At 47.9% G+C, this 12,357-nt stretch overlaps 1 protein-coding gene across 1 annotated transcript in view; it reads right to left on the reverse strand.

Moving 5' to 3' along the window:
* The window catches only part of LOC141644176 (uncharacterized), a 61,635-nt gene that overhangs the window by 28,784 nt on the left and 20,494 nt on the right, over window positions 1-12,357 (reverse strand). The gene's annotated exons all lie outside the window — the stretch shown is intronic.

Genomic DNA, 12,357 nt, shown 5'->3' on the forward strand with positions numbered 1-12,357 from the left:
ACTTGGTCAGCGGTGCAGAATATGCCCCATCAATTTGCCCCCAGCGTAGTCTATGCCGTGGTATGGGCTCCGATGTATGTTGAGAGTATATTCTGCGTAAGTATTTTTGCAAAAATTTTCTGCATCGGCTCCTTCTGATGCATCGCCGTGGTTCTTGTTAGGCCGTACCATATCCCCCCTCCATATGGATGCGTAAAGGGCATCCGATGTGGAAAAGAATGTGACGCTGGCCGAGACCAGGGCTGAGAGTGCCGGTTGTTTTTGATTGCCCCCGGCCGGTGCTTCCTAGCTTGGTTGATCATGGGGCCGGCGGGGAGCATATACCTAGGAATTTGTTGAGGAAGATGAATAGGCGAAGAGATGTGAATGGGCGTGTTGAAGACGCTTGGTCACTATTGCATTGATTGACATTCAACTGTTGCAACGATTGACATTCCGTGGTTGCATGTCTGACACGTGTCTGTTCGCTGATTGGTTGATGCTTCATGGGCTGTGCCCTGATTGGTCCTTCTTCATGGGCTTTTCCCTATAAATAGGGCAGTTCATCCGTGATTTTGGCCACCAATTTCATTTTCTCAAATTTTCTCCAAAATCTTCATCTTTCTAAACTTTCAAGAGCTTCTCTTTCTCCCAATCTTCAGTCTTCGATCCGGCGAGTGTTTTTCTTCGAGGTAAACAAACAAATTCTCAGCTCTTATTTCGTTAGTAATTGTTGTGAACATGTCTTCTGTTGATGCCGGGACTAGTACTTCTGCGCCGGGGGGTTCCCCGTCGCGTCTTGACGAGGAGGGGATACTGGAAGCCATCCCGCTAAGGTTTGGGGGCCCTAGGTCTCCTTCTCCCGTAGTTGATCTGCCCCTCCTGGAGGAGTTGGAGGATGAGGATGATGCTGATGATGTTGATGATGATGATGAGGGGGCTCCCGTTGATGGTGGGAGGACGACTATTCCGGATCATGGTGAGGCCTGCACGAATGGCCTCGACCGTGTCTGGACAAATAAATTCGCAAGCAGCTCCGGAGAGACTCTTTTCGGAGATCACTTCTCCCTCGGTGAGGGGTATAAAATTGTTATCCCTGGGGAGGGTCAGGCGGTCTGCTGCCCTCCCCCGGGTCATATCGGCGTGCATCTCAGGCACCTGGAGTATGGGCTTCGGTTTCCTTTGAATGAACACGTCATGGCTATCATCAAAGCTATGAACGTTGCCGTGGCCCAACTGCATCCGTTGGCCATGAGGACGATAGTCGGCTTTGTGTGGCTCTGTGTCTTTAAGGGGGAGACCCCTACGGTTAACCTATTCCGCCGACTCCATAGTCTTCGGCCGTCAAAATCCGGCAAAGTGGGGTGGTATAGCGTACAGATGGAGCCAGGCTATGTCTCCGTGAATAAGCTTACTTCCTGCAAAGACTGGCAAGGGCGATGGGTGTACGTCCAAGTGCCGGAGGACTACCCATTGCCTCGGTCTTTCCAGAGCCCCGTTTACTTACGGTGCGAGACCCGGGAAGAGTATGAGAAACACGTCTCCCGGGGTAGCAAGGTCAAGATGGACGCTTCGTTTGTCCCTCTTACTGCGGATGAGAAGCGGGCAATGCGGCTGTTTGATCGAGGAGGGATGGCTGCCCCCGACTCAGATTATTCTTCAGGATGAGATGCTATGCCGCGTCGGCCTCATACCGGCCCTCAACAGGGGTGAGTGGGGTCGGTGTGAGGCCCACCTTTGCTTGTTATGTTCCTTTTTCAGAGTTTTGTTTTACTTTATGTAACTCTTGCTTGATTTCTTGCAGATCGGTTTGGTCAGGATCTGTCTGAGAAGGACTTGAAGAGGCTAGGGCTTGATAAGGACGGGAAGGTTGTCCAGCGGCATCCTACGGCTGAGGTGCGTGATCGCAGGGCGGCCCCCAACGAAATTATGGACAGCGGACGAGGGGCCGGATCGGGAGACGGCCCAAGCACGGGTTCTCGGAGGCGTGCCGAAGAGATCAAAGAAGGCAGCGTCCAAGTCGGCGGCGGTTTCAGTTCCAACTCCCTCTTCGACCCCAGTGGTCCAAAAGGATCATGTGGAGGTCATCAATATTACTGAGGGGGAGGTGACCGTTGCTAAGGTCCCTTGTCCGAAGAAGAGGAAAGATCCACCGTCTGCTTCCACCGTTGCCGGGGAGAAGCCTGCCTCCACCAGCCCTCCAACTAAGAGGGTCCAAACTGGTACGGATCTAACTTGTGGTTCGGATTTAGCCGGTTCGTTGGACATTCCAGATGATAGGCTTTCTGATGTGTCAATGCATGGTGACATGGATGCTCTGTGTAAATTTTTTGTAGATCCACCACCCGCAGCCGGCGTTCTGACTGAACGGCAATCGGGGAAGCAGCCTGAGAAGGCTATTGAGAAGACGGGTGATAGAAATGTCACCGTTGACTCCTCAGCTTAGAAGATTTCTCCCACCGAGCTCGTGGCGGAGGGTGAGAAAATATATAAGAGATTGGCGAAGTGGACCCGTCTAGCCGGCTCCCTCATCATGGAGCAGGAAAAGGCCATGGTCCAATCTGGGCCACTGACTGCAAAGCTTAAGCTTGATCTCTCTGCTGCGAGGGGGGAAGCCGGGAAGGCTAAGCGGGATCTCCTTGCTGCCGAGAAGCGTGTGGAGGAAGCTGAGAAGCTGCTGAGGGCCGAGAGGGTCAAGGTTGAGGATGCTGATGCCGCCACGGCCAAAATGATGGAGGAGCTGGAGAGGTATAAGGGCGCCTACGACGCTGTGGTTGCCAAGAGGGACGAGTGGGAGGATCATTCCGAGGAAGCGGCGGAGGCGCTCGGGGGACGCATGAGCTATCCTTGCTCAAAAAGAGAAGGATATTGAAATGCTTCAAGATGATCTCCTCCCTAAAATGTGCGTCCAATTCCGGGACCAGGCCGAGGAGGCGACCAGGGAGGCAATCAGACAGCTCATCACCGACGGTTCCTTCCCGTGGGATAAATTTGACCAGCTCCTGGATGAGATGGCTGATGCTGCGGAAGCAGCGGCTGCTGAGAAGGCGGAGGCGGCGAAGGCGGCTCAGATAGCGTTGGCCAAGGCGGCCTATGATGCAACGGAGGCCGAAAAGGAGGCTGAGAGGCTAAAGGCGCTTGAGAATGTCGAGCCTTCTCTTGAGCCGGCCACCGAAGATGCTGCTGCCTCTGATGAAGGGCAGCAACAGGCATAGGGAGACGGGCGGTCGTCACCAGACTCACCCAGCGTCTCGGATAGCTTTAGCTGTTCGGGGGCCAACTATTGAGCCTTTCCTCCCTGCCATCTTTTGGCGCTTCAATTCACATGCTTGTAATCTTTTGCTTTTCTTTTCCTTGTTTGTAAAAACTTTCTTGGTAGGTTGTGTTTAGGCTTACCCCTATGGAGACGGCCGTCGTCTGTATTCTTCTTTCAATCATTTTTAACAAAGTTTGTCCTATTGGCCTTTGGCCTGGCCGAGGCTTTGATCACAATTCTTTGTTTGTCTTTTTGCGTTATTAATTGGGTGCCTTCGTTTTTACCTTTAGTATGGCCGAGGCAGTTTGAATGCATATCTCAACTACGTAACATCTTTGATGTGTTGACCGATGTGTCCCCGTCGCTCTCGACAAGTTGCCGAGGTAATCGGGGTTATGGCTTGATAGCAATTATTCTAGCACACCGGTCGTTGTGTCCCCGTCGCTCTCGGCCAATTGCCGAGGTAACCGGGGTTATGGCTTGATAGCAATTCTTCTAGCGTACCGGTCATTGTGTCCCCGTCGCTCTCGGCCAATTGCCGAGGTAACCGGGGTTATGGCTCGATAGCAATTCTTCTAGCGTACCGGTCATTGTGTCCCCGTCGCTCTCGGCCAATTGCCGAGGTAACCGGGGTTATGGCTCGATAGCAATTCTTCTAGCGTACCGGTCATTGTGTCCCCGTCGCTCTCGGCCAATTGCCGAGGTAACCGGGGTTATGGCTCGATAGCAATTCTTCTAGCGTACCGGTCATTGTGTCCCCGTCGCTCTCGGCCAATTGCCGAGGTAACCGGGGTTATGGCTCGATAGCAATTCTTCTCTTTGGGTGGCAATTATGGAGGGGACGAGCACTTGGATGGAAAACTTGGCTGTTTCTTCATTTATGATCACGCGTTGGGGTGTCCACATTGGGTTTGAACACCTCCGCCGCTATACAAAGTACTTTCTTAAGTTGTCGGTGTTCCAATGGCTCATCAAAGGCACACCCTCCATTTCTGTCAGCCGGTATGTACCCGACCTCATTTCTTCAACCACCTTGTAGGGACCCTCCCAGTTGGCCGTTAGTTTACCATGAATATTTCCTTTGTTGGTGGCGGCCGACTTCCTTAGGACTAGATCTCCTACTTTTAAGTCCCTCTTGTGGACTCTTCGGTTGTAGGCTCTTCTCATCCGGTTTTGGTATACTGCCAAGTTGAGGCGTGCTGTGTCTCGGCTTTCTTCGACCAGATCTAGGGAGGCTTTAAGGCCTTCCTCATTTTCGTCTGGGTTAAAGGTAGCCGTTCTGAATGTTGGCACCGTCGCTTCAATTGGTAGGACTGCTTCGGATCCGTAGATTAAGTGGAAAGGAGTGTACCCCGTTGCTTCTTTCTCCGTGGTCCGTAGGGACCACAGGACGCCGGGTAGTTCATCTGCCCATCTTCCTTTAAGGTCTTCCACTGTCTTCTTCAAACCGTTGAGGATCGTTTTATTGGCTGCCTCCGCCTGTCCGTTGCTCTGTGGGTGGCAGACGGAGGAGTATGCATACTTGATGCCAAGCTCTTCTAACCAGTTCATTATCAGGTCACTCCAAAATTCTCGGCCGTGGTCAAATACCATGACTTGGGGCAATCCAAAACGGGTTATAACATTTTCCCAGATTACCTTTCTGACGGCCGCTGTGGTCTTCGCCGGTACTGCTACAGCTTCAACCCATTTGGTGAAGTAATCAACGACGACGATCAAGAACTTCCTTCCTCCGGAGGCCGTTGGAAACGGCCCTAGCATATCCATCCCCCACTGTGCGAAAGGAAGGGGGCTAAGCACCGGTTGTAGGTCTCGGGAAGGAGCATGTATAACCGGGGCATGCATCTGGCAGTTCGTGCACTTCTTGGTCTTCGTTCTGGAGTCTTGAAGCATGGTGGGCCAGAAGTAGCCGGCTCGGAGAGCTTTGTGGGCTAGTGTTCTTGCCCCCATGTGGTGTCCGCATATGCCTTCGTGAATCTCTGTTAGTATTAGCTCTGCGTCGGCTGGTCCGACACATTTCAAGAGTGGTCTTATTACGGACCTTCTGTACAGTTCTCCTTCGAACACCAAGTATCTGGCGGCGATCCTTCTTATCTTGGCCGAGAGATTGCGGTCCTCCGGCAACTCACTTGTAACTTTGAATTTCATTATCGGAGTCATCCACGTTGTCTCGGCCTCTACGTTGCCTATTATGCCGACATCCTCGGTGATGCTCTTCGTATTCCTGATATCCACCAGCACGGTTCGGCTGACATTCTTGATGGTTGAGCTGGCAAGTTTTGAGAGAGCGTCGGCCCGGTTGTTCTCAGATCTGGGAACGCATTGGATTTGGAAAGATTTCAATTTTGCTATGTGAGCTTTTACCCTTTCCAGGTATCTCACCATCCCGTCGTCCCGAGCCTCAAACTCTCCTCTGATTTGGTTAGTAACCAACAGTGAGTCTGTCTTCAACACAATGTGTTCTGCCCCGGCGGCTCTGGCCATCTCGACTCCGGTTATCACCGCTTCGTACTCGGACTCGTTGTTCGATGCCGAGAAGGTAAATTTCAAGGCGTACTCAAACTCGTCTCCGCTTGGGCTGATGATCAGGATGCCGGCTCCCGAGCTGTTCGTCGTGGAGGAGCCGTCGGTGTAAACCTCCCATACACCTGGGTTTGGTTCTTCTTGATATGTGCACTCGGCCAGGAAATCTGCAAGTGCTTGTCCCTTTATCGAGGGCCTCGGTTTGTACTGAATGCCGAAGCCAGAGAGTTCCACTGCCCATTTGATAAGCCTATCGGATTGTTCGAATTCTCCAAAGCTTTTTCCAACGGTTGGTCGGTTAGGACCGTCACGGGGTGTGCGTCGAAGTAGGGTTTTAACTTCCTTGCGGCAACGACGATGGCGAAAGCTGCTTTTTCAATTAGTGGGTAATTCCTCTCGGCCGACAACAGTGTATGGCTGACAAAGTAGATTGGGTGTTGTTGTTTGTCTTCTTCCCTGATGATCACGGCACTGACCGTGGCCGAGGTAACTGCTATGTATAGGTATAGCGTCTCCCCAGATCGGCCCGGGACAGAGTTGGGAGAGTCCGAAGATGAGCTTTTAGTTGCTTGAACGCCGTGCTCTGTTTCCTCCCCACTGAAGTCTTTATTCCCCTTCAACACTTTGAAGAATGGGGTGCTCTTGTCGGCTGATCGAGAGATGAAACGGGCTAGAGCCGCCATTCTCCCGGTCAGCATCATAACCTCTTTTCGATTCCTTGGTTCCGGCAGGTCTAGGATTGCTTGGACTTTGTCTGGATTGGCATCAATGCCTCTGGCACTGACGAGTACGCCGAGGAATTTACCTGCCCGGACATCGAAGTTGCACTTCATGGGGTTGAGCTTCATCTTGTATTTTCTTAGTGAACAAAATGTCTCGTGTAAATCGGCCAGGTGCTCACTGTCAGACTTGCTTTTCACAATAGCATCGTCGACGTAAGCCTCAATGTTTCGCCCTTTTTGGCTCTGGAACACTTTGTCCACCAGTCTTGTGTATGTTGCTCCGGCGTTCTTCAAACCAAACGGCATCATTTTGTACATGTATGTACCGTTCGCGGTGATGAATGCGTATTTAGGCATGTCCTCCTCAGCCATGAATACCTGGTGATACCCTGAGAAGGCGTCCAGCAGGCTCAGCATGGTGTAGCCTGCCGTGGCGTCGATTAAGCTGTCTATCCGAGGCAGAGGGTAACAATCTTTGGGGCATGCTTTATTAAGGTTGGTGAAATCTACGCACATTCTCCATGCCCCCGACGACTTCTTCACCATCACAACATTGGCTAACCACTCAGGATAAGTACAAGGCATAATAAAGCCCGCCGCAAGTAATTTATCTACCTCGGCTTTAATGGCCTCATCTTTCTCGACTGAGGAGTTCCTCATCCTTTGCTTGACAGGGCGAGCGGTGGGGAGTACGTTTAGCTTGTGAATAATTACCTCCCGGCTCACGCCTGGCATCTCGGCCGCTGAGTAGGCGAAGACGTCTTTGTTCTTCCTCAGCAGGTCTAGGAGAACGGCCCTGAATTTGGGTTCCAGGTTGACAACGATAGTTACGGTGCGGCCTGGGTCAATCTCTACCTCCTCGGTCTCCGCTCCTTCGACCATACCGACGGTGGTGTCCATGCGCTCGCCCTTCTGTTGCAAGGATGGGCTCTTCCCCTTTTCTGATTTCTTTGCCACTTCGAAGGATTGCGAGTTGCACCCTCTGGCGGATACTTGGACGTTGACTACCTCATCGTTCTCGTTCTTCGAGACGAGCTTATGCGCTTCCCCCCGGTCCGAGACATACATTAACGTCAGAGCCCGAATGGACATTACTGCGTCGGCCTCACTCAGAGTGACTCGTCCTATGAGGACGTTGTAGGCGGATGAACCGTCAATGACCACGAACTCCGACATAACGTTCCTGGCTGCACCTCGTTCCCCAAACATTACTGGCAGCCTGATCGACCCCAGGGGTACCAGGCCGGCCCCAGAAAATCTGTACAACGGGCCGGTGCAGGGGGTCAAGTCTTCAATCTTCAGACCGAGGCTAAGAAAGCATTCTCCATACATAATGTTCGTGTAGGCCCCTGTGTCAATTAGGCACCTCTTCACCAAGTGGTTGGCTATGTCCAGGTGGACTGTAAGTGGATCGCTGTGAGGAGCGACGACTCCATCGTAGTCCTTCTTCCCGATGGTCATATCGGGGATTTTGGAAGCGGGGGTTGCTGTGTTGGGCACAAAGTTGATGGCCTGATATAGCTCATTCAAGTGCCGTTTGTACCCACGAGTGGACTCACCGTTCTTGTTGCCCTCGATGACGACATTGATTACTCCTTTCCGTTCTAAGACGGATTTCTTATTTGATCCGCCGGCGTCTGTTCTTTGGCCTCCGGCAATATATTTGCCTAGGCTCCCCTTCCGGATTAGTTCCTCAATGTCATTTTTCAGATGTCGGCAATCGTTCGTTAAGTGGCCGGTGTAGCCGTGGTACTCGCAATACTGGCTCGTGTCACCGTCGCCCCTTGGCTTAGGGGGTTTTTCCCACTTCTGACCTTCGCTTTTGCTTAGGGCGAAGACCTCTGCGGCGGATACGACCAGGGGGGTGTGATCATTGTACTGCTTTCGGTAGTATGGTGCCGAGCTCCCCCCGGCGCCCGCCGAGTTCTGCTTCCTGGCGGACTTGTCTGACCGTGACCTATTATCGTCACGGCGCCTTTCAACCGGGCTGTCCTCCCGGTGGCCCCTCTTCTCTGGGTGCCCAGTCTCGCTGTGGCCTACCCAGGTTTTGTGGTAGTCTTCTACCTTGATGGCCTGATCGGCCATCCTCCTAGCGGCATCTAGGCCCAAACCCCCGTGCTTGATGAGCTCGTCCTTTAAGTTTCCCTTTGGGAGGCCTTTCATCAGTGCGAAAGCCGCCAGCTCGGGGTTGATCTCCGGAATCTGCTGAACCTTGCCGTCGAACCTCTTCACATAGCTTCGTAGAGACTCGCCTTCCTCCTGTTTGATAGTTAGGAGGTCCGACGTCTCCACGGCCCTTCTCTTGTTGCAGGAGTACTGGGCTACGAAGGCGTCCCTTAGGTCGGCAAAACAGTATACCGAGCCGTCGGGAAGCCCCTTGTACCAATTCTGAGCCATCCCATGCAGAGTTGTTGGGAAGACTCGGCACCAGACCTCATCGGGCTGCTCCCATACCGACATGTAAGACTCGAAGGCCTCGGCGTGGTCGGTTGGGTCGCTGTCTCCTTTGTACGTGAACGCCGGCAACTTCAGCTTAGTTGGCACGGCGGTATCAAGGACATAATCACTGAGTGGCTGCTTGACCACGTGTCGAATGATACGCGGCGATCGTCTCCTCGCATTCCTAGTCCGGCTCCTCTCCTCGTAGCGGGAAGGACTCCTTCTTCGGCTCGGGCTTCTTCTCCGACTCTGCTGAGTCGGGCTTCTCTGGTTCCTCCGGGGTGTGCCTCGTCGGTGCTGCGGCGACGCTGTCCTCTCGCGAGTACGAGAAGGACTTAGGTTTACCACGACCACTTTGGGCTCCTCCGGCGTCTTGGTAGGGTCGGCTTCTCCCAGCGCTCCGTTCAAATTTCTTGGAGTCACGTTTTGGGCCCTGGTCTCCTGGACGGTTTCCGCGGCTCCCGTCGGCGTGACAGTGTTAGCTGTCGTACTCCCAATTAGGTCCAGGAGCATCTTCAGCTTTGCTATGTCAACCACCTGTCCCATGATGGTGACCTGGTTGGCGGGCGACGGCGTGTCTGGTATTATCGGCATACCGAATTCCGGTTGGATTACTCCACCGGTGGAGGGCTGCACAACTCCAGAATGGTGGAAAGTATCATCTTGGCAGAGTGCGGTTTCGTTGGTCACTACAACCTGTTGTTTCGACATCTTCTTAGCTTTTTGGGTGAGTTTTTTTTTTGTGTTTTTGTTTTTGTTGTTTGGGAATGAATGTGACTAGCTTCTAGTGTCTTTCCCCACAGACGGCGCCAATTGTTCCGGGTGTAATTCCAGAGCAGATATTTGTTACCACTCGTAGCTTGTAGAATGATGTCCTTGCTTGAATCCTTCTTGCGGTCTCCTGAAACGATGAACAAACTGAGGGCTCGGCTTTGGCCGAGCGTACTCACTCCGACGCTCAAGTCAGTAAACTTAGAGAGAAGTTGTTGTAACTTGGCCAAGAGTGTATTGTAGAGAGATAAGGAAGATATTACCAGATGAATAGTGGTTATTAGGTCAATTTGTGGATCCTTTCCTCAATGAAGGTTGAGGAGTATTTATAGGCTTTTACCTTTTGTCACGTAGTGGCCAAGTGGCTAGCAGGTGGAAAGACCGTTCTACCCTCGGCCGATGGGCCTATGGCAGGCTGGCCGAGGGGTCTTGGATATGAGTACGCGGATATGTGTCCCGGCTGGCTAGTTGTCTGGCCGAGACCAGTGTGACAGCCGATGGTATGCATCGGCTAGACTGTCTAAGTTGTTGACTTTGCTGTGGATATCTTTGACCTTGCTCAATATGTTGACTTGGTCAGCGGTGCAGAATATGCCCCATCAAGTATAAACATGCACACTTATAATACTCCCTCCAATTCGTTATAATGTTCCCCTTTGTCTTTGGCACGATACTTAAGGAATACTATTAAAAATGAATAAAGGACATTGGTGGGGTTGGTGTTAGGAGAGAGAGATGATTTATTATGAGTTAAATAAGGAGTTGTGGGGCCAAAATATTAAGAAAAGTAATAAAATAGGAGTAAAAAAGTTGTGTGGGGTTTGGTGATAGGAGAGAGGGATGAATAAAATAAGAATAAAAGTTACCAAAAAAGGAAATGAGAACATTACTTCAATAATCCGTTTCGGGAAAGAGGGAACATTATAGCGAATAAGAAGGAGTATTAATTATCATCATCATCAAATTATATATTAAATTTAAAATCTATGCAATTTTATTAAAATTTATAGTTTATTAGATGTATAGAGATGTTAATTATTTAACATACAAAAATATAATATAAGTAGGTTATTATAAATAATTCAAGTTAGATTCCATAATATATAATATTGCATAATTTTTTCGATTTGATTTAATGCATATATGTGATATATTTATATAAATATATAATCCTCTTAAAATTGCATGCCTGAGTAGTAAAAGTAATTTCGTCAGTAAAGAAAAAAATTGTAGTAACATTGGATATAGTTATATGATAGTAATCACTCATTTGAATAGTAAAAGTAACAATATTATCAGCGAGATTAGTGAAAGTGGTAGAAACAACAACGGGAATAGTGAAATAATCAATATTTAATGCGGCAATAGTGAAAGTAACAATAATTACGGCGAAAGTAGTGAAATTATCAATATTAATGCGGCAGTAGTGACAGTAACAATAATTACAGGGGGAGTAATGAAAGTAACAATGATTACGGGCAAGTAGTGAAATGTTATTACTGTTGTTTCATTAATAAGAGTAAAATATTAATAACGGGAGTAGTGAATTTGTCTCCAAAATTATTTCATCGTAATTTTAGGATACGTCATAAAAAAATATATTAAAATATTAATAATAAATATTTATGGGTTATGCAACTTTAAGTAATTTTATTTAATGAAAAAATAAATTTAATGGTAAGTAGAGGTAGCCCGGGCAAAGCCGGACACCAATACTAGTATCGTGTAAAATAGGATACCACGTAGAAAGTACTCCGTAGTAAACTAGTCTACATAGTATAAAAGCCAGGTTTTTTCTTGGCTTTTGATTGGCTGCTGAAATTAAGGAATTTGGAAATTTTTTTTGGCGATGTAGGGTCCTCCATGATCATTGAGTGAATTAATTATCCTCTCTCCTAACTTATATTCATTCCATTATTTCACTGGTTATTATAAGCAATTTCTCTCCTCCTTTGTTTTAAACTCCAACAAAATTAGATTAAAATCTCAAAATTACATTTCCATGAAAATTAAATTATGAGCTATTAAATACAAGATTAAATTAAAAAAATCAAATACTACGAATATATTATCTCAAACCAAAAAAATAAAAAAAATTTATAAATATTAAATAATAATAGTAAATTGAAATCATATATACTTCAATTGAAATCATATATACTTCAATTCTTAAAACTTAATATCTCTCCGATTTATATATAATATTTTGCAAGTATCATTATATATAAATATTAAATATTAAATAATAACAGTAAATTACAATACGAACATAATTAAAAAAAATAAGATTTTTAGATCTATGACTACAAATCCATAAATTCAAAAAATGAAAAAATTTGGGCTTTAATTACAATTTGAACGTAATAAAAAAAATCGAAACAAATAATAGTTGGACAAAAAGAAATTAATCATAAATGTATAACAATCGAGAAAATGATATAAGGAGTCAAATAAATACGATATCAGTAATATCAGTAAAGTAATCATATATATAAATTGAATAAAGTCGTCCCGATAACTGTAATTTTTTTTTATAAAATAGTATATTTATTTAAGAAAATAACAATGTTACGATCATAATTATCTGCAGATCTAACAATTTTAAATGACATGGAAATGAATTATTGCTTTAAAAATTGATTTTAAAAATATTTAAAGTTATTACTT

This window comes from Silene latifolia, chromosome 2, assembly GCF_048544455.1.
Source record: "Silene latifolia isolate original U9 population chromosome 2, ASM4854445v1, whole genome shotgun sequence".
In the NCBI taxonomy this organism is placed as follows: Eukaryota; Viridiplantae; Streptophyta; class Magnoliopsida; order Caryophyllales; family Caryophyllaceae; genus Silene; species Silene latifolia.